Here is a 23,735-nt window from a genome sequence, read left to right on the forward strand (position 1 = left end):
GAATAAGAAGATTTTTAGGAGATCGCAGTGACCTTCTGCTGAGGCGTCCCTAGATACAATCTTTTTTTTTTTTTTTTTTGAGAAATCACGATTGCTTATTGTTCTCACTTGACCGTCCTTGATGTTACGGTTCCTTTTTCAGCCTTGACCAGGGGCCTCTGCAGCACCACCGCCCGCCGTCCTCCAGGCGCGGCTGTCCCCCGGTCCTGAGCTATCCGCTTCTCCTGGTCGGATGCGTCCATGTCCTACACACACGCACCATCACACACATACAAACACACGATTTCACACACTCCTACACACACACATACACACTCTCATGTCTGCACACAGACACAAACACACATGCCTACATACACACACACACGAACGTCTACACACACACACACGAACGTCTACACACACACACACGAACGCCTACACGCACATGCGCGTACATAACACTCACTCACACACATGCATACATACACTTACACACACACGCACCCACACACACGCGCTTACACAAACACACACGCGCATACACAAGCTCGTGATTGCGAAAAACATAATTTGAATTCAAGATGCCAAAAATTCAAATTATATATATATATATATTTTTTTCCAGTGGGGTTGTATAAGAGACCCACCTCAAGAGGCGTCTGGGCGGTAAACAGACCTAGCTCCCCAACAGTTCATCAGTCTTTCATGTGTCACCATTAAGTCGCTGATGCATGACACTGTGGTTTTTCGATGCCCAGTTTCCACCAGGTGGAGGCACCTGGGCTCTCTTTTGATGCGAAATTGCACTAGGAATTTAATTTTGCCTAGGGAATTCTAAGCCAAACGACTACCCTAGGGGTCTTTTACATGCCGAATAATCATACGGCATGGGCGCTGATGATTTTCTGCATCTCGAAAATCCACCGACTGGCTACCTCAGGCAGGCCAGAACCCGGGTTCACAGGCGTATAAGGCCAGCATTTAACCATCACGCCACCAGCCGGTCAAGATACATTCTAAATCCTTTCAATTTAAAAGTATCTATTTATTTATTTTATTTATTATTATGATTTACATGATTATGTATTTGTGTTTAAATATTTATTTATTTATTTTTGTAAATCATTTTTATTTTCTTAATTATTTTTGCTCTACATCTTGAAGTTGTTTTTACCGTCCTGAAACGAAATATTTTTTTTTGTAAGCAAATTCTATTTTTCTCCCTATCAAGTTAGTACTACTGCTAAATGTATGCCATACTCGTTTCTCAACATAGCACAAAACTAATTCACTCCACCTGTTAAATGTACACCTTACATGCTCCTGCTGCAATAAAAAATGAATCTAGTACAGCTTTAAATGTGCACCTGTATTAAATTCAAAAGGACTCCAGTATAATTGTTAAATGTACACCATACTTGATCTTATATGCAGTATAAAACGAATGTACTACAACTGTTATATGGACACAATACTTGCTTTTAACTGCAAAACAAAATGAATCCGGTTAAAGATTCACCATATTTGCTCCTAATTCTAATACAAAATGAATCCAGTGCAACTGTCAAATGTACCCTATAGTTGTTCGTAATGGGGTCGTTTCCAAAATTTTTAAAAGTATTTTTTTCTGAAAGAGCATGCTTAAAAACATAGAATCTGACCATTTTTTAAAATCAGTTAAATATTTTTAAAAAATTACTTAAATCGGTGCGCTTTTATTGTTAATGCTTGACCGATGACATTACAAATGATGAAATGCCATTCAGTGTTGCCATTCACAGAGCAAAATATTTAATTCGCATCTTTACTCACGTGTATTGACAACGACATGGTTGATACCAAGCGTTTTAATTCACTTCTTGATTATCATAGCGTGGAAACGTGGTAGAAAGATGCACCAAAGAGCATCATTTGTGACGTCATCAAGATCACGCCTTGTTTGAAATATCGGACATTTTATAAAATTAAGTGAAAAGTAACTGTTGGGAAAATAAAAGTATTTTCTGGGTCCAAGTTTTTTTTTTTTTTGCTTAATTTATCAATTTCAGTGACAAAAAGACTACTTTTGACTGAAGGAAACAACCCCATTGTATTATAAAACGAATCCTGTATAACTATTTAATGTAGACCATACTTGCTACTAAATGCAATACAAAATAAATCCAGTGCAACTGTTAAATGAACATCACACTTGCTCATGAAAACAATTAAAAAATAATCCAGTATAACTACAGCACACCAGGGGGGCCTAGAGGGGGGGGGGATTTTTAATTTTTTATTTGAATTTATTTATTAATTTCTTTTTCAATTTAAATTATTTATATTATTTTATTTTATTTCAATTATATTTTATTTCATTTATTTATTCAGGAAATGTGTGTGCGTGTGTGTGTATGTGGATATGTGGTAGTAGCACAGAACTTTTTTAATAAAATAATAATAATAATGACTATTAAAAATAAATAAATGAATGAAAAATATTTGTAGGAAATAAATAAAACAAAAATAGAGAGCTTAAAAACAAAAGTAGGAAAGAGGATTAAGAAAATGTAGAGGGGGGATTTGCACCATTGAATTTGAGGGGGGGGGATGATCAACCCTGGTGTCCACCATACTTGTTCAGAAATTCAATGCAAATTTTAGCTATTACAATTGTTGAATGTATACCATACATGCTCCTCATGTGCACCATACTTAATTGCAATACAACATGAAGCCAGTTGAAACTGTTTAATGTTGACTCTACTTGCTACTAAATGCAACACAAAGTGAATCTTAACTTTGAACAGCGTCTCCCACGAGCGATATTAATTAACCGCAGAGACGTGAGCCCCTCCCAAACATTTTAACCGCGTGACGTGACTGCATTGACCCCTGCCGGTTAATCGTCCGCATATGGTAATAGATACCATTTGGGAAAATAACCTGAAGCCTCCTCCCTTCAAGAAAAATTGGCTATTTCCACATTGTCACGGTACCATTTAAGGTCCCTTTTTCATGCATTTTTATACAATAAGATTTCTTGTTTGAGTTCTGGTATGTATGCGCATATTGCGGGTAATTAATGGCTCCTTTGCACGCAGCCTTAGGTATATGGATAGATCGTTATTTCATTTATTATATCGGGGCTTATTTTATCGTAATGATCATATCGGGCTTTTTTTATATATCACCAGGCATCTAATCGCAACAAAAGAACTTTTTGTAATTGTTGCATTAACTAGAGGAACTGCTACTCACGCTATGTTCGCGTAATGTTCATTCAAGTTTTTTTTTTTGGAGCAATCATTGTACCAGAATCTGTGAAAAGTTAAATTTTGATGCATTGCCGTCAGGTTTTGAGGCAAGAAAAACAGAATTATCTAGTGTCTGACCACGTTTGCCGTAGAATTGGCAAGCAGCCAGTTAAGACAATTCTATATGATAGAGGGGAAAGGAAAAGCTTGGATGACAGTGTTTTGTTATTTCGATAGTTGAACCGAACCATTGTTTCGGTCACTCGTCTGGTCAGTGCTAATTTTGTATTTGCTACCAGTTTGTTTGGCACTCTTGGCTTCCTTAAGATGTTTTCCACCTCCAGCTCAGTCACTCCTATGCCGGGCTGTTGAGTGCTAATAAGCACGAAACTGCAGTCCTCGGCTGGAATTGACTGAACTGGCGGTGTATTTCATGTATTTCTGCCTTAGCCCTCACTATAGGGCGGTAACTTACTGAATAAAAAAACTTTGTTTTTGACCGAGTTACAAGGAAAACAAAAAGTACTAGGCGGCCATCTTTGATCCGCCATTTTGGATGGAAGCTCACATGGGGACTTAGGGGACTTTCTGGGATTTCTCTACATGCTATGAGGAACTAATTCTGAAAATATTTTATAATTATAAATTTGTGGTGCAAAAAAATCCTAAATTTACTGGACTTAATGCTGATTTTTATTTATTGATTCAACGTAACAAACTTTTGTGCAGTGGTGCTTTGGCTAATCAGTAGCGTTTGTTTATAATATTGATTAGATAAATAATGGGAACTTTTTTGGACGATACAAGATGTCGCCAAATTGGCACCAAAACAGAAACAACTCACTAAACATAATTGTTCGTTTACAGTTGCAATATTTTTACATTCCGATATAGTAGTTCCGTCAATGAAAATAGTTCAAAGGTACACAAAAATGAAAAATATTAATTTTATACACAAATGAGTACTTAAAGCAGTAAATATAAATAAATGATTCAAAAGTTTTGGAATTTTAGCGTAATGTTCTAGGATCAATACGATGTAAAATTCATCTATCCTCATCAAAAAGCATATAGTCACACTCCACCTTAGATAGTGCTGTATAGAGGAAGGTGCATTTTTATTCACAATACCTTTCTCGTCTCACCTCCCTGTCTCTCCCTCTCTCTCTCCCCTCAGGTGGGGAGAGATTACCCTTTATTAAAAAAACGTATTTTTTCAACTGTTCTCTCTGCGCCATCTAGTGACTCACGACTATACCATTCTATAGTTAAAATATTGAATCCCTTGACTTAATGCAGCGAAAAAATGATATTTTTTGAATATTTTGTTTCCCTTCCCTTGCTTAAACACTTATAAAATATCAATCTACTCTTGCCGAATGAGTGAATATTTCAGCAAATTTTGTACGGTTATTTAGGCTAACTTTAAAACATGTGGGGTAACTATGCACAACTTCATATTTGTAATATATTTTACAAGTTTTTATGTAACAAAAAAAGTTGGCAACGCCGTACACAGCTCATTGTATTAAATACTAGTGCTACCCTCACGGTTTTGCCCGTAGCTTAAAATTAGAAGGTCATTCGGTTCGCCTGTATATTTACAAATAATGGATGACGAATTTCTCGCCAATTGGCTATGTTAATTAGCTCTCCCATTCCACGTCATGATAAATTCGTAATTTACTCGTCCATCTTATGATAATTTTGCTCCGGAAAATGTTCTTAAAATTGAAGTAGAGAAAGAACAAAATCGAATTTTCGTAAAATCGCTTCGAGGTGCACATCCTCATGCTACAAACTAACTTTGTGCCAAATTACATGAAAATCGGCTGAACGGTCTCGGCGCTATGCGCGTCACAGAGATCCAGACAGACTTTCAGCTTTATTATTAGTAAAGAGTAAAGATAAAGATAAAGAAGGTAAAAGCACTGAATACGGGGTACCTTTTGTTTTTATTGACATGACATGATTAAGAAAAGAAAAATAAGATTAATTATATGCAAGTAAAATTAACGATTCAGGGAAAACGATCGTCTGTTTTAATGCTCAAAATGAAAATATTACCTATGAGTTTTAACATTGAAAAATCTGGAAAAGGTTTGTTCATCCTGGACGCCTGTTATCATGGGATACCACAAAAATAACATTTGAAAACAATATTTGCAAGTTTAAGAACTCTAACATTTGTTCAAGTAATGAGGCCCCAAAAAATTTTCTTTTCCAACTAAACTGATCGTTTTTTATTTTATTTTTTTGTCAAAATGTTTAATTAATTCAAAGACAAGACGTTATTAAATGGGATGGTCTCCTTCAGTCAAAAGTACTACTTTTAGTCATTGAAATGGATAGAATGAGAAAAAAAAAATTACATGGACCCAGAAAATACTTTTATTTTCCCAATAGTTTTTTTTAATTGTTTTTTTTAAATGTCCGATTTTTCAAACAAGGCGTGGTCTTTCTGACGTCACAAATGATGCAATTTGGCGCATCTTTCTACTACGTTTCCACGTTATGATAATCAAGCAGCGAATTAAAACTGCGCTCTACGCTTGCTATCATCCATATCGTTACCAATACACATGAGTAAAGATGCGAATTAAATATTTTGTTCTGTGAATGCAACATTGAATGGCATTTCATCATTTGTGATGTCACACGACAGAAGTGTAAACAATAAAAGCGCGCCGATTTAAGTAATTTTTTTAAAAATATTAAACTTAAATAAATTATTTTAAAAATGGTCAGATCCTGTGTTTTTAAGCATGCTCTTTCAGAAAAAAATACTTTTAAAATTTTGGAAACGAGCCCACTATTAATCATTTAATTTCATGAAATATGTAATATTTTTGACCAGTAGCGTATATGACCTTCAAAAAAAAAATCCTTTTTCGATTACCAGCAAGTCTTGTTGCATTCATTTGAGACAACTGAAGAAAATGAAACTGGCTGCGCCCCATACTGCATATTCGCCCATTATTGCGTACCACCCTATGTTGCTCGCTTCTCTAACCTGATTTTCATTCTTAATCTCTTGCTTTAATTATACTTGAAATCGAATAAATATAAGATATCACTTACTTAAAGTTAGCACACAGAGGAAATTAATACGTATGAAGTTATAGTTTTCAAGCGATGTAATCTAATTAAGGTAAACACACCAGTAGTGGTCAGTGCTTAATAGTGCTTTAGTAGTGGCCACTTCGAGGTTTATATTTGAAAAAATAGGATTTTGGGTCCCCCAATGGATTCAATGTTGCATCAAACGTGCAGGAGCTCAGAGCAGTCCTTCTGTTTATAACAGTATAACAAATAATCATTCTTAAAAAGCTAGTTCCAATACTCTCCATAGATGTCGAAAGTAACCCTAAGGGGTTGGATGACTTTGAGCCAGGTCAATAAATTCATTTCAAATGGTTTTTAGATTAAATATTGGGCTATTTTCTTGAGTTTTATATAAATAAACCCAAAAACACTAGTAAAATATGAGTAGAAGAAGCTCAAAATTGAGAAAATGTTCATCAAAGTTATCCTGAATCACTGAAATGGATGATTGGATAGAATTCATGTGGTATTTTGTTTTACATACCTAAACATTGCTTTATTTTTAGGGCCATTCCACCGTTACGTGCGGGCAGTGGCATAGCGAGAAAAAATCCTTGGAGGGGTTTAGTTTTTTCTGACATATATATATATATATATATATATATATATATATATATATATATATATATATATATATATATATATATATATGTGTGTGTGTGTGTGTGTGTGTGTGTGTGTGTGTTTATATGTATATATTTATATAACTTTTTTTCAATTAAACAACAAAGGACAGTACTGCCGTCATATGAAAGAAAGCCCTGTCTCCAAGAGAAAAAATGTTGCGCAAAACAGGAAGACATAAGCTTTTTACCGTCATGAAAGCTATTATATTAACTAAAAATCTTTTAGCCCATAAGCAGAACCCTTCAGGTTCAACTGAAAATGATTTTTTGGAGCTCATGGGGGGGGGGGGGGGGGTTCTGACCCCCCTATTCCCCCATGGCTACGCCACTGCGTGGGGGACAAAAAGACGCTTAACTTTCATTAACATTTTGTCATATCTCTTAATGTTTTAATCAAACAGGGGAGGCAAATTTTTTTATCTTTACATTAGATACAGATACTCCTGAAGCAGTTATATTTTTATTAACAGTTTTTTTTTTTTTAATATTTAATTTATTTGCATGCGTCACGTGCGGGGACACCCAAATTCAGCCTCTCGTATTGCTTATGAATTAGTTGATATTTTTGCTTTATTGATATATTAATGTTAAAATAAAGTATAGCTTTTGAGAGCAAAGGTTCCAATGTAAACTAAGCATATCTCATTTGTTGAGAAACAATAGTTTAAACCATTGCGAAAAAATATGTATTGTCCATTCCTCAAAAAGGAGTCATTTTGTCCCGAAAGTGACGGTTCATACATTTTATTAAAATGTAATTATTTAAAAAGGTAGTGACGATATCTTTTGGAATCACACATTCGTTTGTAATTTGTTAAACAATAAAATTTTTATCGTTAACTCTTTAAATTACTGTTTTTAATGAAATATATGAGGCGTCACGTGAGGGACTAAATTACCGTTTTCCGTGGAATTGCCTATTACATTTATTTGTTTGTTTGTTTTTTTTTTTTATTTGCGAAAGCAAAAACGTTGTTTTGACGATTTGTTTCAAACGTTTGACTATCGGAGGATGAATTAAAAGTTACACCATCCCCACAATGTATATTCTCCTATACTGCCGTGTGTAGGTAAAGGGCAGTAACTGCAAATTTTTCATTTTTCATTTTTTTTTTTTTGCATTTTTGTCATCTATTGTACGTTATACATAAAATACACTACCAGCTGAGTAATTCCATCCGAGGACTGCAGTTTCGTGCTTTTTAGCACTCATCAGCCCGGAATAGGAAACACGAAACTGCAGTCCTCGGATGGAATTACTGAGCTGGTAGTGTATTTTATGCATTTCTGCCATAGCCCTGGCTTAGGGCGGTAACTTACTACAAAATATTGTACGTTATCTTTATTTTACAACCTCGTTTATTCGGTTTCCGCTGAAAAAAAGGAGCGAAAGAGACGCCTAATTCCAACATTTTTCTATAGTTAGTATTGAATCGAAAACGTGTTTCTTCAAATATCTTGAAAACTCAAACGCAGATACTGCCGTTTATCTGCACACGGCAGTATAAACGAACTAACTGTAGAATATTAGTGAAATGTACCTGGGTTTAGTAGTTGTTTGCTCAAGTTATTGTATCAAGGAATTTTTGAAACCCATTGAAACCAGTTTCTAAACTTGAGATTTCGACGTAATGTTATTTTCTTTGCCAGAACTTTTGATCCCTGATTCCGGAAAAATAGTCAATAACTGTGTGTGTGTGTGTTTTTTTTTTCTTTTTCTTTTTTTGTGGACTAATAAATTGCTTCACATTACCCTGGCTTAGCGTCAGCGTTTATTCACTTTACGATTATAGTAAACTAGCTGTACCCGACGCGCGTTGCTACGCCAACAAAAAAATACATCATTATACTGATTTTCATGACAATCGGTTGAACGGGGCAGAAGTTGCTACTCTGCAGTGCCACCTGGTGGCGATTGGCTTTAATGAGCATATTATGCACCTTCTCCGTGGAAAAATACATATAAATAGCAATTTTCATAATAATCGGTTCAGGTATCAAGTGAAGCCGTGACTATACTCAAATTTTGTACTCACGCAGTTTGCAAGATCAATCAGTCGCTAAAAATATCAAATAGAAAAAGTTTTAAATCCCCCCGTTGCATGAAAAGCCCTAAAACAATAAAGAAAGAATTTATTTGTTCAAACTCAAGAAAAATGGCAACAGCTAACTTCTTATCAATGAGATCTTTCACACGAATTAATTTCTGCAGCCGATAATTTTATTCGTATTTATCCAATGGATTGTGACTTAAATTGGAATAAAAAAGGAACTATCGATCGGATTTTTTTCGAACTGGTCTGTAAACATTCCCAGTACCAAAAATAACAAACGGTGAAAGTTTCAGCCAAATCTGCCGGGTAGTTTTTGAGTTCATGGATGACATACAGACAAACATTCATTTTTATATATATAGATGAGAAGTCAACATGATCCACTGTTTTATGTGGCGAGTGGACCTTAGGTAAAATGATACTGGCCGGCAGCGGGATTTAATCCCTTTTCTTTAACTTTAAACGCTTAGATTCGTTAAAACGACAATTAACATCGATTGTTCGTTAAATTATGTCAAACGTATTATTATCTCTCTCTTTTGCCAAATATAAAAGAAAATCTTTAAAGTAAAAAAAAAAATCGAAAATAGTGCAATTAAAACTCATTTTAAATGACTATTTTGCATACAAAACGCAATACACCCCCTATAACTCCTTTCAGTGCGGATATGGGTAAGTAGGTTTCTGGTGTGTCCCACTGTCCTATATAAGACTTGTCGAAAAAAAACGGAAATAATCTAAGTCAAGGTTAGCTCACGTGGGAAAACTTTTTTTGCAACCGTTTAAGGTGCATCCAAAAAAAGTATTCCTTAGTCCTCTCCCCCTTAGGTTTCAGAAAGGGAGGGATACCCCTAAAGGTCCCGTAAGACGTGTGAAACGGGAGTTTTTTATGATCCCCCCATTCGAAGGGGGGTCTGATCCCAGGAAGGGAACTTCGCATGTCTTTTGTCACCAGTGCCTCTACTTTCTGCCGATTCGTCTAAGCTTTCACTTTCTTCAAGCATTGCAAAAAATAATGTTCTGCTTTTGGGGAGACATTATCTTTCCGTTTTTTGCTTGCATATTGTTAGTGAAGTATAGATATTTGGGCGTTTGTATTTTCCCCCTAGTTCCGTATACAACAGCTTGGATATAAGGGGTTGGATGTATCAGGAAGGAATACAGCTTGTAGTGGAAAACGATGCTCCTTAGACTGTGTTAGGATAAAAATTACGCTTAAAATTTTGTTTGTCTTTTGACAATACACTGTTAAAACTCGAGTTCTGTGTTTTTAAAGAAATTAGTTAAATATCGCAAAATTAGGCACCAATCATCCTACTGGGGATAAGATTCACCAATGTAATTGCGCTTTCAGATAACCAAAGCACCATTACTGAAAGTTATCACCAACAAGTTAGTGCTTCTGTTTAACATTAGTTTGTAAAAGCACTATTCCATTAAACCTTAGCACTTATTTGATGAGAATCCTTTGCGGTTTCTGTTAAGTGAGCAGAAACTGCAGTTTTGAGCAATTTAAAAGTCGATTGAACTCTAACACATTTTGAATGTTTTTAATAGCTCTAAGTAAGGATTAAAACAAACTAAAACCATCATTACATTTGTGAAACGTATTGGCAATAAAATTCACCAATGTAATGGTGCTTTTACAAACAAATGTTACATTGGTGAAACTTATCGATAATAAGTTTGTTGCAGCTAAATTTTGCTAGATTTAACCGATTTTTTGGTGAAACATTTTATTTTTAACAGTGTACTCTTTCTAATTCAAACTTGGGTACTTCGAATCATTGATAATTTCACTTGTGATAAAATTTTGTCTTTATTTCAAATCTTTTCATCTGCTTTCAAGTTAATTTTGAATTTGATCAGCGGTGAGCTGATAGCGTTAATAGTGAGGTGGCTGTAAGTAGAGAAACAATTGAAAATAATATTCAAGATGTCCTCAAAGAAGAGGATTTTTTATAAGATATAGATGAAAAAAATCACATTAAAACTTGAAAATTACAATATCTTCCTGTTCTGTAGCCTAGAATCTGAGGGGCTTCTTGGAATCACAGACCTACTGCGAATTCGAACTAAAGATCATTCGAACTTTTAAAGTCGAGTACAATGATATTCTTACAGGTTAAATAGTTCCAAAAAACCAAACAGCTTATGGTACTTCCTCGTACTTTTTGTTTTATGAACATCGTAAAGTACACTGGGATGTAAAAATTAAAAACATTCAAAATGTCTTTGAATGTCTTCGGTAACCAAGAAATTCTTAAATATAACTAAATGTTTTTTATGAGAATATTGAATCTGATAATGTTTTTGAGAGGACAAAGTAGTATAAATTCTGTAGCAGCAATTTCACTCAATAAATCTTTTAATGAGATGTGTTTTAGTGGCAGCTTTTGTTTTCTGATACGTTCTGAATTTTTCAAGTTCATTAATTTATTTGGATGCATGAGCAATGTGTGGTACTTATATTTTTATTGCAGTTCAGACAAAACGATGTAATATAAATTGCAATTTTCGGCTTTCATCAGTGTTACGTTTCATTATTATTCATAAAACCATTTATTAATTTTGATTATTGCTACTATTATTAGTATTATTTTTTAAATTATCATGTTTTCCTAGTCAGAAATAGTAGATTATACTATGTTTTTTTCCCTTTTCAGGAAACATTGATGGCAATTCAAGATTATTCAAAGGCAGTCATAGCATAAATGTAATGTGTGAAAAGGCTCCTCATAGATCAGGCTTCAACATTAAGTTTCAGTCACTAATGACTCTGAATCACATCAACTGGAAGTCATACAATGTTTATTAGTTAATTTTTCGATAATTTTAAAAAGAAAGGAATTTGTTTAATAACTATTTATCTGTTAAAATTGAGAGAGCAAGAAAACTATGTAATAAATCAGTACTTACAAGTTTCATCCTTAAGCCTAATCTTAAGTTTAGATTTGTAATAACCACAAAGTAATAGTACCTTTAATTCATGTTTCGAAGAGAATACTCAATATTTTTGAATTTATAACCTATTAACGAGAATTAAGAAACCATATCTTTTTGAAAGATTTGGTTTTCTATTCGTTCAAAATTATTTGAAGAAAAAATAACTTGAAGAATATGATGAGGGAGTCGCTTCATAGAAGTCAGTGAAAGAGGTAGAGAAGTCGATATCACCGAAATGTATCCTTTTTTTTTCTGTAAACAGTATGTATAAGTAATGAATATGTACAATTGTAACTGTTGTAAAAGTAGAGTGTAGTTTTTGTATAGCATAGGTGTCTACATTATTGTTCTTACTCAACCTATCAAGCAAATGAATGCTGTGTTGGAAAAACAATTCCATTCGCAGAAAAGAAAAAAACTAAGTCTAAAATGTCCAATGCCCCCCCCCCTCCCCCCAAAAAAAAAGAATATTTTCAAAGAAATATAATTTTTGAATGTGTCAGCAGCTCTACCTATCTGTATCTATGCGTATATATCCATCGTTTGCCTTTCTAATTACGTGTATATATCTATATCTCTATCTGTTCATATCTATCCAGGGGCGTGCACAGAAGTTTTGGGACCCGTCACGAATGACTTTTACGGATCCCCCTCCATATTATTTACCTCTATATTTCACCCCTCATTTAAAAAATGTTGGGCCCCCTTCCTGTTTGGGCCTGGGCCAACAGGTGTCCCTTCTCCCCCCTTCCTCCCCTGTGCATGCCCCTGTATCTACCCATCTATACATATTTATTTTTATAGGTAAATACATATCTATATCTATATAAGTCTGCTTATCTATACATATGTGTCAATCTATTTTATATACCTATCTATAACTACTGTCTACATATCTATATCTGTCTGTACATATATATCTATACATTTACGGGTATGTATTTATACATATCTATGTGTCTATTTAGCTATGCATATCTATTTACCTGCGTGGGAGAAATAATAAATGAAAATCCAATATCAAAATATATCTTTCTTTGCAACTCTATAGATTTTTATCTACCTACAGGGCCGACGAGAGGCCATGTCTGCCTAGTCGAAACTTGGGGCCCGGCTTGGAATTGAAGTGGTGTAAGTTTTATATGTTTCATGGGGGGGAGGGGGGGCCCGGCGACCAAAGTGACAAGGGACCCACCTTGGCTCCGGCGGCCCTGTCTCTATTTATTATACGTTATATATCTATACACTTCTATCTATATCTATCACTTTGCGTAGGAGAAATTATAAATGAAAACCCCCTCGTTTAAAAATTTTACACTACGCCACTGCATGTTCAGCCCCAAAAAATACATTGTACTTTATTTCAAACTAGAATAAGAGCATTTCACTCAAATTGTCTGTAATGGGAGGAACACTAAGATTCGCATTTGCACTAAGCTCTCTGAGAAATTATTTCAATTAGCGATTCCCTATTGACTTGTTAATTGTGTGGTAATAAAGAGAAAGACGTACAACTTCCTGCTCCGCACGATAAAAAAGAAGAAAAAAACTATTCACTTTCTCCTCCCTCCTTTAGGCGGGGGGTGAGGTACCGTTGGGGGACCACCGAGACCTGCATGCTCAGGTATAAAGTTGTTCAAGTGCTTTTCAAAGGGAGGGAAAAAAAATATTTAGTTTTTTTTTTTTTTTTTTTTTCGTACGAAGATGGTGCGATGGAAAGTTTTGGCAGTTAGGGAAAGTTTCAGGTGGGGAAGGGGGACAAGCGACTTGGAAGTACTGAGTTGTTGCATAACATATGCGAGTATCGTCTGGGATGTGTACAGGAACGGTTGAGTTGTAGAGAAGCTCCGGGACAGAGACAGGTAAGGAAATTCATTGGTTTTAAATTTTGCGCCATTGCCACTTTTGTATGCTTTGAATAGATTTCTTCTTGGAGCAGTAATGTTTATGATCTTTTAATATGCTAATAAGACCTATGGATTTTATAAATATATTTTTTATTGATATTAACTGCTGGAATGAAATAAATGCACTTTCAAACATTGACTCTAGGCGTTGTCTCCAGATACTGTCTGACCATCGATTACATGGAAAGGCTAATATCCGGTTTATAGGCGGACATAGACTTATCTATTAGTTTATAGGGGTGTTAGTTGGTTTGTTACAGATGTCGACTCTTGCCTCTCTATTATTTAGCCTTAGTTTTGTAAAAATAAAAATTTGCTCTCAGCAACATTTTTTTAATCTAAAGTATGTTCGATCTATATTCTCACGGCAAAAATTGATTTATTTATTCACAACAAAGTTTTGAGCTTACCATTTTGCTTTTACGTTCCTGAACGAAATGAAAATATTTTATTTTATTTTTGTTGTTTCCATGGTAGCTATTTTTATTTTCCCTTATTTTATTTTTTAGAGCATGCAATAAATGAATAAGGCACTAGTGAAATTATAAAACGCGTTCATAAAATCCCATCGTTATTTTCCCTTCTTCCCTGCTAGATTCATTCAGATGGAATAGTCTTTACTTGGCAGATTGCCGAATTACATACAATCCTCGGTCAAACAGTATATTAAATTGTTCTATTTTAAGTGATAATTTCATTTTTTGAAATATTTAGAGCTTTTTACTCTACGTGCGGAGTAATGACATTTGTATACAGCGTTTCTGGACGGATTGTGTACATCAGTTAAAATAATTTCAAAGGGCAAAAGTTTATAATTTTTAATAATCAATACCAGCATAAAATAAAAGTACAATAACAAAGTTTTTTAATGTTATTTGAATTTTGTTTATCGGTGGTTTTTAAACAATTGATTTAAAATCGGATGAAAAATTAATCCGTTACAAAACATGAGCAGGAATTTTAACTTTTTTGCTCTTATAATTACAAAACAAATTGCTAATATTTAGAAAGTTTGTATAATTTTATGCAGTCTATATTTATCTTTTCATTACGGTTTGACCACATTATCATTACTTTATTCCTTCACTAATTCATCTATTTATTTATTTTATTTATTTATTAATTTTCATTATTTGTTCCACATATTTATTCATTTTATTTTTTGGTGTGTTTAATTTTTTATTTTACTAATTTTTATTACTTATTTTTATTTATCTATATATTTATTTATCTATATATTTATTTATTTATTTATTTATTTATTTATTATTATTATTATTATTATTATTATTTTGAAAGAATTTTTAGAACACATTATGTCTGAAAAACATTATCAAATACTACCAATAGATTTTCCGAATTAGCTGTTTCTGTAGCAAACTTTTTGTGAAAATACCGTACAACTTTTTATTATCGAGTCTTCTGGATTGCATATTTTGAAACAATTAAAGGTCTTACATGTGTTTTAAGGAATTTAAAATATTTTAATTAGTTAAAATACATGAAAACTGTGTATTATTTGAGTAAACAAATGCTAACAAAGTGATGATTTAAGTTAAAGTATTCAGCCAAAATGGTGTAAAAAATGAGAGATATTTACGAATTTTTTTTGGAAAATATTTTAAAAATATATCTGTTGTATATTTTTGATATTGACATGGTTGATGTGGTCGAACATGGAATTCTATGGTCAATTTTTACAAATATCGCAATATCACCGAGCAGACGATGGAATCTCATTCTTGGTGCTAAATTATGTTAGTTATCGCCAAGTGGTTGACAGACGGTTACTAAATCCATCTCCTAGACTCGTAATTTCGGTGACCTAATCTGTAAGGCGTTGGACTCGTAACTAGGGGATCACGGGCTCCATGTCTGCCAGTAGAATATCATTCGTGTTCATTAATGGCAACTGGTGCGCGTTAAAAATATCGTGGTCGCAAATTCCTCCAAGTTTCCATTCCAAATCAATACCTCTAGAGGTGCTGGACCAGGGATTGCTCGACTTCTGGTCAGGATCAAAATATAAAGCTGTCTTTAGACCCCCCTCCCCCAGCCGAATTAACCACACATAGTGATAGGTACAAGGGGGGGGCGGCATTCGAGTGTAAAAGTGCAAACGACTCGTAATTTCTAGTCCTGTATCAGCTTTTCCCGACTATTCCAGCAACGTTTTTTTTTTTTGGGGGGGGGGGGGTCAAAAAACTACATATGGAGAGTAACGATAATTTGTTTATTTGTTTGGAATTGGAATGTATATTGCTACTTCACCATTCTCCAAGCTAGAGAACAAGACGCAGTTTTCCTTTGTCACCAGCGGCAGATATAATTATTGTTTAAACTATTTTATGCTTCTATGATTTTCAGAGGTGATAATAATAGTAACAAGAATATAAATAATAATGAAGATGATGATGATGATGATGCTGTAAAAATAATTTGTTTCCAAAGCAGAAATACCTCGTCATTTTCCTACGTTAGTTTCTTTTATATTTTTCCTTTTTGGTTTTTTTCTTTTACTCTGCCCCCCCCCCCAAAAGGCTCATTCATTAATATTTTCATTGGTAATTATTTTTTTAATGTTTTCAAAGAGTGTATACTTAGTTATTATTTCCATTTTCTTCAAAATTGAACTTCGCAAGTCTTTGAATTCAATATCGACCAATGTATTATTTTCTCTGCAATGAAATAATTCGCAACTCCAATCAACTATAGGGGACGCTGCAGCCACTGTCTAGTGGCGGATGAAAAAGGTAAAACAAACAAATGCCGTAACTTATAACTTGCTTTGACGCTTAGTGAATGACAGTAATTTTTCATCGTGTTTGTGGAAAGCTTTCTTTTATGTTCTTCTGAAATTACATTACATCATAAACTGTCTGAAGCCTGTAATTTACCCCAAAGAAAACACGTGGAATGGAATGTTTTACCTTTTTCTTTAATATTGTTTATTACCGCAAGGTAGCGTATTCGAGCTCTGGAGTTGCGAATTATTACGCTTCTGTTTTAACTTACACAAGATATCGTTAAAGTATAATAGTACGTTTAAGTTCAAAAGCAACGAGACGAACATTTTCTCAACGAAAATTGTTGTCTCATTTTCATTGAATTTCGTAAAAGTTTTCAATTTGCTTAATCTTTACGGAAGAGCGTTAAATCCTACTTTTATGTAACGAACTGAAATATGCATTTTCTGAAATAAGTTCTAATCTAAATGTCTCGAAATACTTTCCTCGTCACTTGTAGTTCGTGAAACCAAACTTAATTAAATTCCCATATACAGTTAGAGGTCGAGTCCTTTAATTTTCAGATTTCAACACTAAATCTGTCTCAAAATATAATTCCACTTATTTATTTAAAAATTTTAGCATTGTAGGTTTTTATCATATGTTTTTTCTACACTTAAATACTAATCTTTTGCTGCTGTTAAATGTATTTGTAAATGGTGGGTAATACAATTTAATAGGTGTAAATTGTTTGAAGAATAATGAAAATTGAATCTTAGTTGTGGGATTACATCCTGAATTATTGACACGCAATTACAGCTGAACTCTTTTAATGCCACCAGGTTGAAGAGAAACCGCTGCTAAAATGGGCATTTTGTTAGTGAGTTTGGTTTGCTGTTTTGTGGCGTTCACGCATAACACGTACAAAAATAGAAGTCTCGGCTAAAACGAGCAAATATTTCTGAGGCGAATGATCGAACGATCCTGACGTCATCCACCAATGAAACTCGCGCCACGACATGATAATTTGACAATACTTTTCGGTAATGTTTGACATGCAGGGAAAGGCTTTATTGTGACAAGGCTGAACTATATCCGGTAACTTAACTGTTTTACTGTTTGACCACGGATTGTATGGAATTGGCAAACATCCAGTTAAGGCGACTCCATACGAATGAGGGGAAAAATAAAAATTTTATTCGCGTATTCCGCTCATTTGAATGAGACTCTGCTTAATTGAGAGGCTAACATACATCTGCAAAATCTGACGTCCCTGAAAACAAATAAATGATTCCATTTCCGCGTGTAAACCGGATGTTTACCTTTCCATACAATCCGTGGTTAGACAGTACTAGTATGCCTGTCATTTCAGGGGAACGAAGAAACGAAAAAATGGTCAACAATGAACGCTACCTACTGGATCTAAGGCCCCTATATATACGAGCCGACGCATCAGCTTAAGATTAGCCTTTTTGGACCGGAGCGCATGTTTGAGTGGTTGTCTTTTCTGGCGAGTTATCGCGTTGGTGATTGTTCACTGTAAGCAATTACTAGCGGCACGTGAATTGTTTATAAAATAAAATATTATTTTCTGCAAATTTGGCGATAGCCGAAACTTTGCTGTGGTAACCCAAGCAGTGCAACAATGAAAAATCCGGTCCAAAATGGCTAAACTTAAGCTGATGCGTCGGCCTGTCTATATAGCGGCTCTAACTGGATCTTAGGGTTCATGCACTGGAGTTAGGGTTACAATTTCAACTATCAAAATATCACCAAACAGGCAATGGCTTCGTTCAAATGTAGAAGCAATTTTCACCCGTCATACTTTGACGGGCGATTTTCTAGTAGATAATAAAGCCCATACAAATGTTCTAGTGGACCTTTAGTTTGTTTTTATTTGTGTATGTTTTAATCTAGATTGGGATAATGCAATTTCACGAGATGCGACTGGAAAATGTCGATATACTAATGGTACTAGGCCTTTTTAAGCCGAGGTATGTGAATAGTAAATTTAATGGGGAAAAAAATAAATAAATGGAAAGTTTTTTTTTTTTTTTCATAACGATCAATTTTTAGAAGCGGGATAGTTTTTTTTTTTTTTCCAATGTAGTTAGGCTATTAAAATAGTAGAAAGTATTTTTTAGATACAGATATACATTTCTTCTTTTTTTTAAACTTAGGGGTTGTTCACAAATTATGTCACGCTTTGAAGGGGAGGGAGATTCGTGAAATTGCGACAGTTTGTGACAAAAAGGAAGGAGGGACAACAAGAAGTGTGATGACGTCATGCGATGAAACTTGTTTTGAAACAACTCCCCCTTTGTCACATGTCATTGTGACATGTGACAAAGGGGGAGGGTTATGTTGAAGTGTCTTTGTGAGAAATGGTGGGTAGAGGGTCAAAAAGTTGAAAATACATGTGACATCATTTATTAACAGCCCATTATTCTTGGTTGTTGCAAAAAACGTCTAATACGAACAAAATCGGGAGTTTTTGGCATCTCTTATCAACCGAGTTCAAAACTAAATAAAGTCTAAAGGCATAAACGTGAAAAGGAAATTTTAATTCGCATTTCGTGGTTCCAAGAAAGCCCTTCTTCACTGCAAGGAAAACTGTTTTCGTAACATAGCTTCATTTATATCTAAAGAAGATGGGTTCATTTCAACTTTAAAATACGTGTAGCAATTTCCATTTTAAAATTGTTTTAAGGCTTATTCTGTCTGCCACTTCATTTCTAATATACATGTAATGATAGGTGGGTTCTTCCCTCTCAATGTCAACTCACTCATAAAAGTGGCTGTCTTTACTTTTGCTTTTTGTAGAATGAAATATATTGAAAAGTAGAGTGAAATTGTTGAATTTTTCCCTTATAGGGAAAATAAACTTTTTTATGCTTCATTCCTTTGTGACGGAAAATTCTGATCATTACATTTACAAAACTTAAGATATAAAATGTTGTATGCAAGGGCGCCCATATGCAAAATTTTAAGGGGAGGGGGGGGGGGGCTCAAAAATTTCCCTCATGGTTTAGCAGAATATTTTCCCCATGGAAAGCGATTTCAGTATATATTAGAGAGATTAAAATCTGGCATTTTTAATAACTTATTCATTAATGGCTGGAAAAGAAATTTTTATACATTTTTGCAAAGAAAAAAAGCACTAAAAACAAGGAAGTTCGCATTTCCAAGGGGAGGGGGGGTTGAGCCCCCCTTGTCCCCCTAATATTGGTGCCCTTGGTTGTATGTGATTCAAATAAAGAAATTTTTCACAACATTTCCATTTTTGTTGTTAAAGAAAGAAGTACTTATCTGAAAAAGATGAAAACATATTAATTATCAGTTATTGACTTAACAGAAGTAAGATTTCTTCAAGAATTTAAATGAGACGTTTATTGGATACGAAATGTGGATTATTGCCTTTTTACAGCTTCGGAAAAGATGAGAATTACCATTCCTAAGTCATCCAATAGTAAGTTGTTTTCATTTTATAATATTTTCTCTTACCTTTTAAAACTTTATATTGTATGTGCGTGTGTGTGTGGACAGTTTTTTTTAACTCTTTTTTTTAAATTTATTTTTTTCTTTAAAGACAGTTGTTGAATTCATTATGTGTTTTCTTATTTTTATCAGCAAATTCAAAATTAACTTACATACAGAATTATTGTCATAGCCTATAATTCAAGGCATTCATTGCCATACATGAACATTAATTTAAATGCTTTATTTTAATTAATGTTCATGTATGCCCTTGAACATTAATTAAAATAAAGCATTTAAATTAATACTTTATCTTAATTATCTCAAACTTAATTCTTTTTTTTTTTAATTAATTATTTTCTTTAAAGACAGTTGTTAAATTGATTATGTATTTTCTTATTTTTATCAGAAAATTCAAATTAACTGAAATACAGAATTATTGTCATAGCCTATAATTCGAGACATTCATGGGCATACATGAACATTAATTTAAATGCTTTATTTTAATTAATGTTCATGTATGCCCATGAACATTAATTAAAATAAAGCATTTAAATTAATGCTTTATCTTAATTATCTCAAACCTGTTATTGGGTTAGCATGTTTTCAGAATTTCTACACGAAGAAAAGAAATTCTAAATCTCTGCATTTTGCTTATTTAATACATAACTTTGTTCAATGAATGTAACAAGAAAAATAATAATTGTACTTAAAATATAGAATGTTACATTTAATTAAAATTACGTTACAATTGCAGTGTTACATTCCAAGGAAAAGCAGACATCTTGCCCAACACATGACAGCTCTATAGGGCTCTATATGGGCAGACAGTATGTGTGGTTATTTTCTGTAGAAAAGCCCACTATGCTTTTCTTTCAAAACCTAATAAAGAAATAATTAGTAAGAAAGAAAAGTTATTTAAAAACTGCAAAAATAGGTTTGAAGAATATTTTGCTAAAGAATGTCCAAAAGTGTATCCTACAGTTGACCAGAGCCTGATTACCGCAGGGGCATGCGGGGCACAGGCCCCTCCTCTTAGATTTCAGGGGGGCCCAAAATCCCCTTTATTTATCATGCTAATTCAAAATAAATAATAATTTTCCTCAGAATCTAGAGTACAATGATGTCATTGATATTTTTGCAAATGCTAAGACAAGGAAAAAAATCTCTTATTTGTTGATAAAAATTCCCCTTAAAAACTTGATCTCTGTGCAAATCCTAAAACCACTCCAAGTTTAGTCTGTATTTACTATTAAAAGTTATATCATAGATAACTTGAATATTTACGGTTTACTGCAACGGGCAAAGTGCAACTACATCTTTAATAATTATTGTACACTATATAACTTCTACTTTTTAAATATATAGTACTATATTTTGATATGAGGTATCACCAAATTTAGCATGGCTGTGCTAATACGCAAGTATTGAAATATTTTACAGCTTCATTACATAGAATAAGCAGGAATAGGAGGGGTGGAGCACAAAATGAATTTCATGCCCAGTGTTCTCAAAAACCTTTGTCAGGCCCTAAGGGGGTCCTGAAATAGAATTGTGCCCCATGTCCAATATCAGAATGATCAGGCTCTGCAGTTGACAGGTAAACTTCATTTTAAAAATAACAATCAAAACGCGTATTGGGGGGGGGGGATGTTGTTAGATAAAAACTCTCGTGCAGTTCTTCATTCGGAGTCTTTTTTTTTTTTTTTTTTCAAGCATTAAATAATTTGCTTATTTATTCAAATGCATAAAAAATGTTGTCCAATTTTTCAATAAAATAAGTTTTTCGAATATTATTTTCTACTTTTGTATTTGTGAGTCACACCCCGATATTATTTTACTCCAACGGCTTGTAACAGTTTGTTATCGTTGTTATGGCATGAAAATAAAATTGCATCATTTTGTTTTCGCAAGCGCTGGTTCAGGGGGGGGGGAGGTCGTGAGGGTAATTATTAGTTTTCCGACGTTTTTCTCGATTTTTTTTATTTATTAGCGGTGACCTTACATGAAATACACCGCCAGATCAGTCATTTCCAGCCGAGGACTGCAGTTTCGTGCTTATTAGCACTCATCAGCCCGGCATAGGAAAGTGACTGAGATCAGAAATTAGACCCGCCTCTTTATCTTGATACGTATGTTTCTGACTGAACTTGTAAAATAAAATTTTGAAAAAAAAATTGTGGTAAAAAAAAAGTCAAGTCATGAATTTTGTTTTGATATTTATCCCATTATATGCATTTTCCAGCTGTTTTGAAATTTTGCATGTTAAAATATTTTATGAAAAGAAATAAACAAATAAATTTAACTTCAATTTATTTCTGACAAATTAAAGTCACCTTTATCGCAATCTATATTGAGATATTGAGAAAGATAGGGCAAGAACTTGATAATGAAAAAGAAAAAACTTAATACGCGCAAATTATTTTACCTTTGCTTCAACTGTGAAGTATTTGACCAAGTATTGCAAACGAGCGTAAATATAACGTTTCCAAAACAAAATAAAATAACATTGGAATTGGGACAACTATTCCCAAAAACCTCATTGGGAAAAGAAGTTTGCTAACGTCAAAATGTGCGTTAGCAAAACGTTTAATAATGTGAAATTATTTAAATTGTGTACTCCAAGAAAACACCCGTAGCGTTTGCGTTAAAAAAATAAATAAATAAACAAAAACAAGTTTTAAAATAAAATAAAACAAGAAAAGAAAAAAAGAGAATCTACACTAAGATAGGAATGTTTGTCTACTAATAAATAAATAAATAATATTTTTTTATTTAATTATTTTTTTTATTTAAAATTTTTGTTACCTTACTGAAGTTGCAATTTCCCGTATCAATTTGCAAAATGAGTTTTGAATGAATTAATTCATTCAATAAAGTTATAAGCATGGTATTTCTATTCCTGAAGAATATATAATGCTTCTTTTTTAGTATAGTATTTTTTTTCTTCCGAAAATGTTTCTTTTTCTCCAACAAAATCTCGCTTTTTCTGCAAATTGCAGTGTTTGTCATTTAAAAAAATTTAAGTAGGTTTAAGCACTATTTGTTTCACTGAGCTATTTGATGAGTAAAATTTAAATAATACCTTTCCCTCACTTAATTGTTGTCAAACTGTTTTAACTTTCCTAAATTTATTTTATTTTATTTTTTTATTTATTTTATTTATTTAATTATTTATTTATTTATTTATTTAAATTAATTAATTAATTAATGAATTAATTTACTTTTATATTTGATACGGTTGCACAATACTGCTAAATTTGAAACTACGATTTCTTACAAGGAATTAGCTCGAGCTAAAAATCAATTTTAAAGGATTAAAAAGTAAGTAAATAAATTAAGCAATGTTTAATTTTTTTTTCCTTGGAAAAGAACCGTCACATCTCCGTCACATGTTTTTGTTTAAAATTAAGTTTTACTTTGATATCTTATGAAACTTTAAGCCAATTAAAAGCGAAAAGAAAATGAAATTGCTGCGAACAGCATCCTTTACCGCTAACATTTATTGATTTTTCAAAATTTCGCTTCAATATTCCACCTCTCGCCAGGGGGCGTTGGCCTCATTCTGCAAATCACGTGTACGTATAAAGGATAGCTTAAGGTGATATAAGACAGGGATGCCCATCCCTCAAAGAGCATTCTCGTGCGCCCTCAAATACTACAGCCCCCTCCCCCA

General features: G+C 33.5%; 1 long non-coding RNA gene across 1 annotated transcript in view; it reads left to right on the plus strand.

The window, feature by feature from the left end:
- Positions 1–23,735, plus strand: part of LOC129226506 (uncharacterized) — a 157,889-nt gene that overhangs the window by 102,846 nt on the left and 31,308 nt on the right. The window contains exons 3-4 of the long non-coding RNA XR_008580790.1: positions 11,670–12,186; positions 19,945–20,051. This is a non-coding gene — a long non-coding RNA (uncharacterized LOC129226506). The remainder of the gene's footprint in view (positions 1–11,669; positions 12,187–19,944; positions 20,052–23,735) is intronic.

Source organism: Uloborus diversus, chromosome 7 (assembly GCF_026930045.1).
Source record: "Uloborus diversus isolate 005 chromosome 7, Udiv.v.3.1, whole genome shotgun sequence".
NCBI classification, from domain to species: Eukaryota; Metazoa; Arthropoda; class Arachnida; order Araneae; family Uloboridae; genus Uloborus; species Uloborus diversus.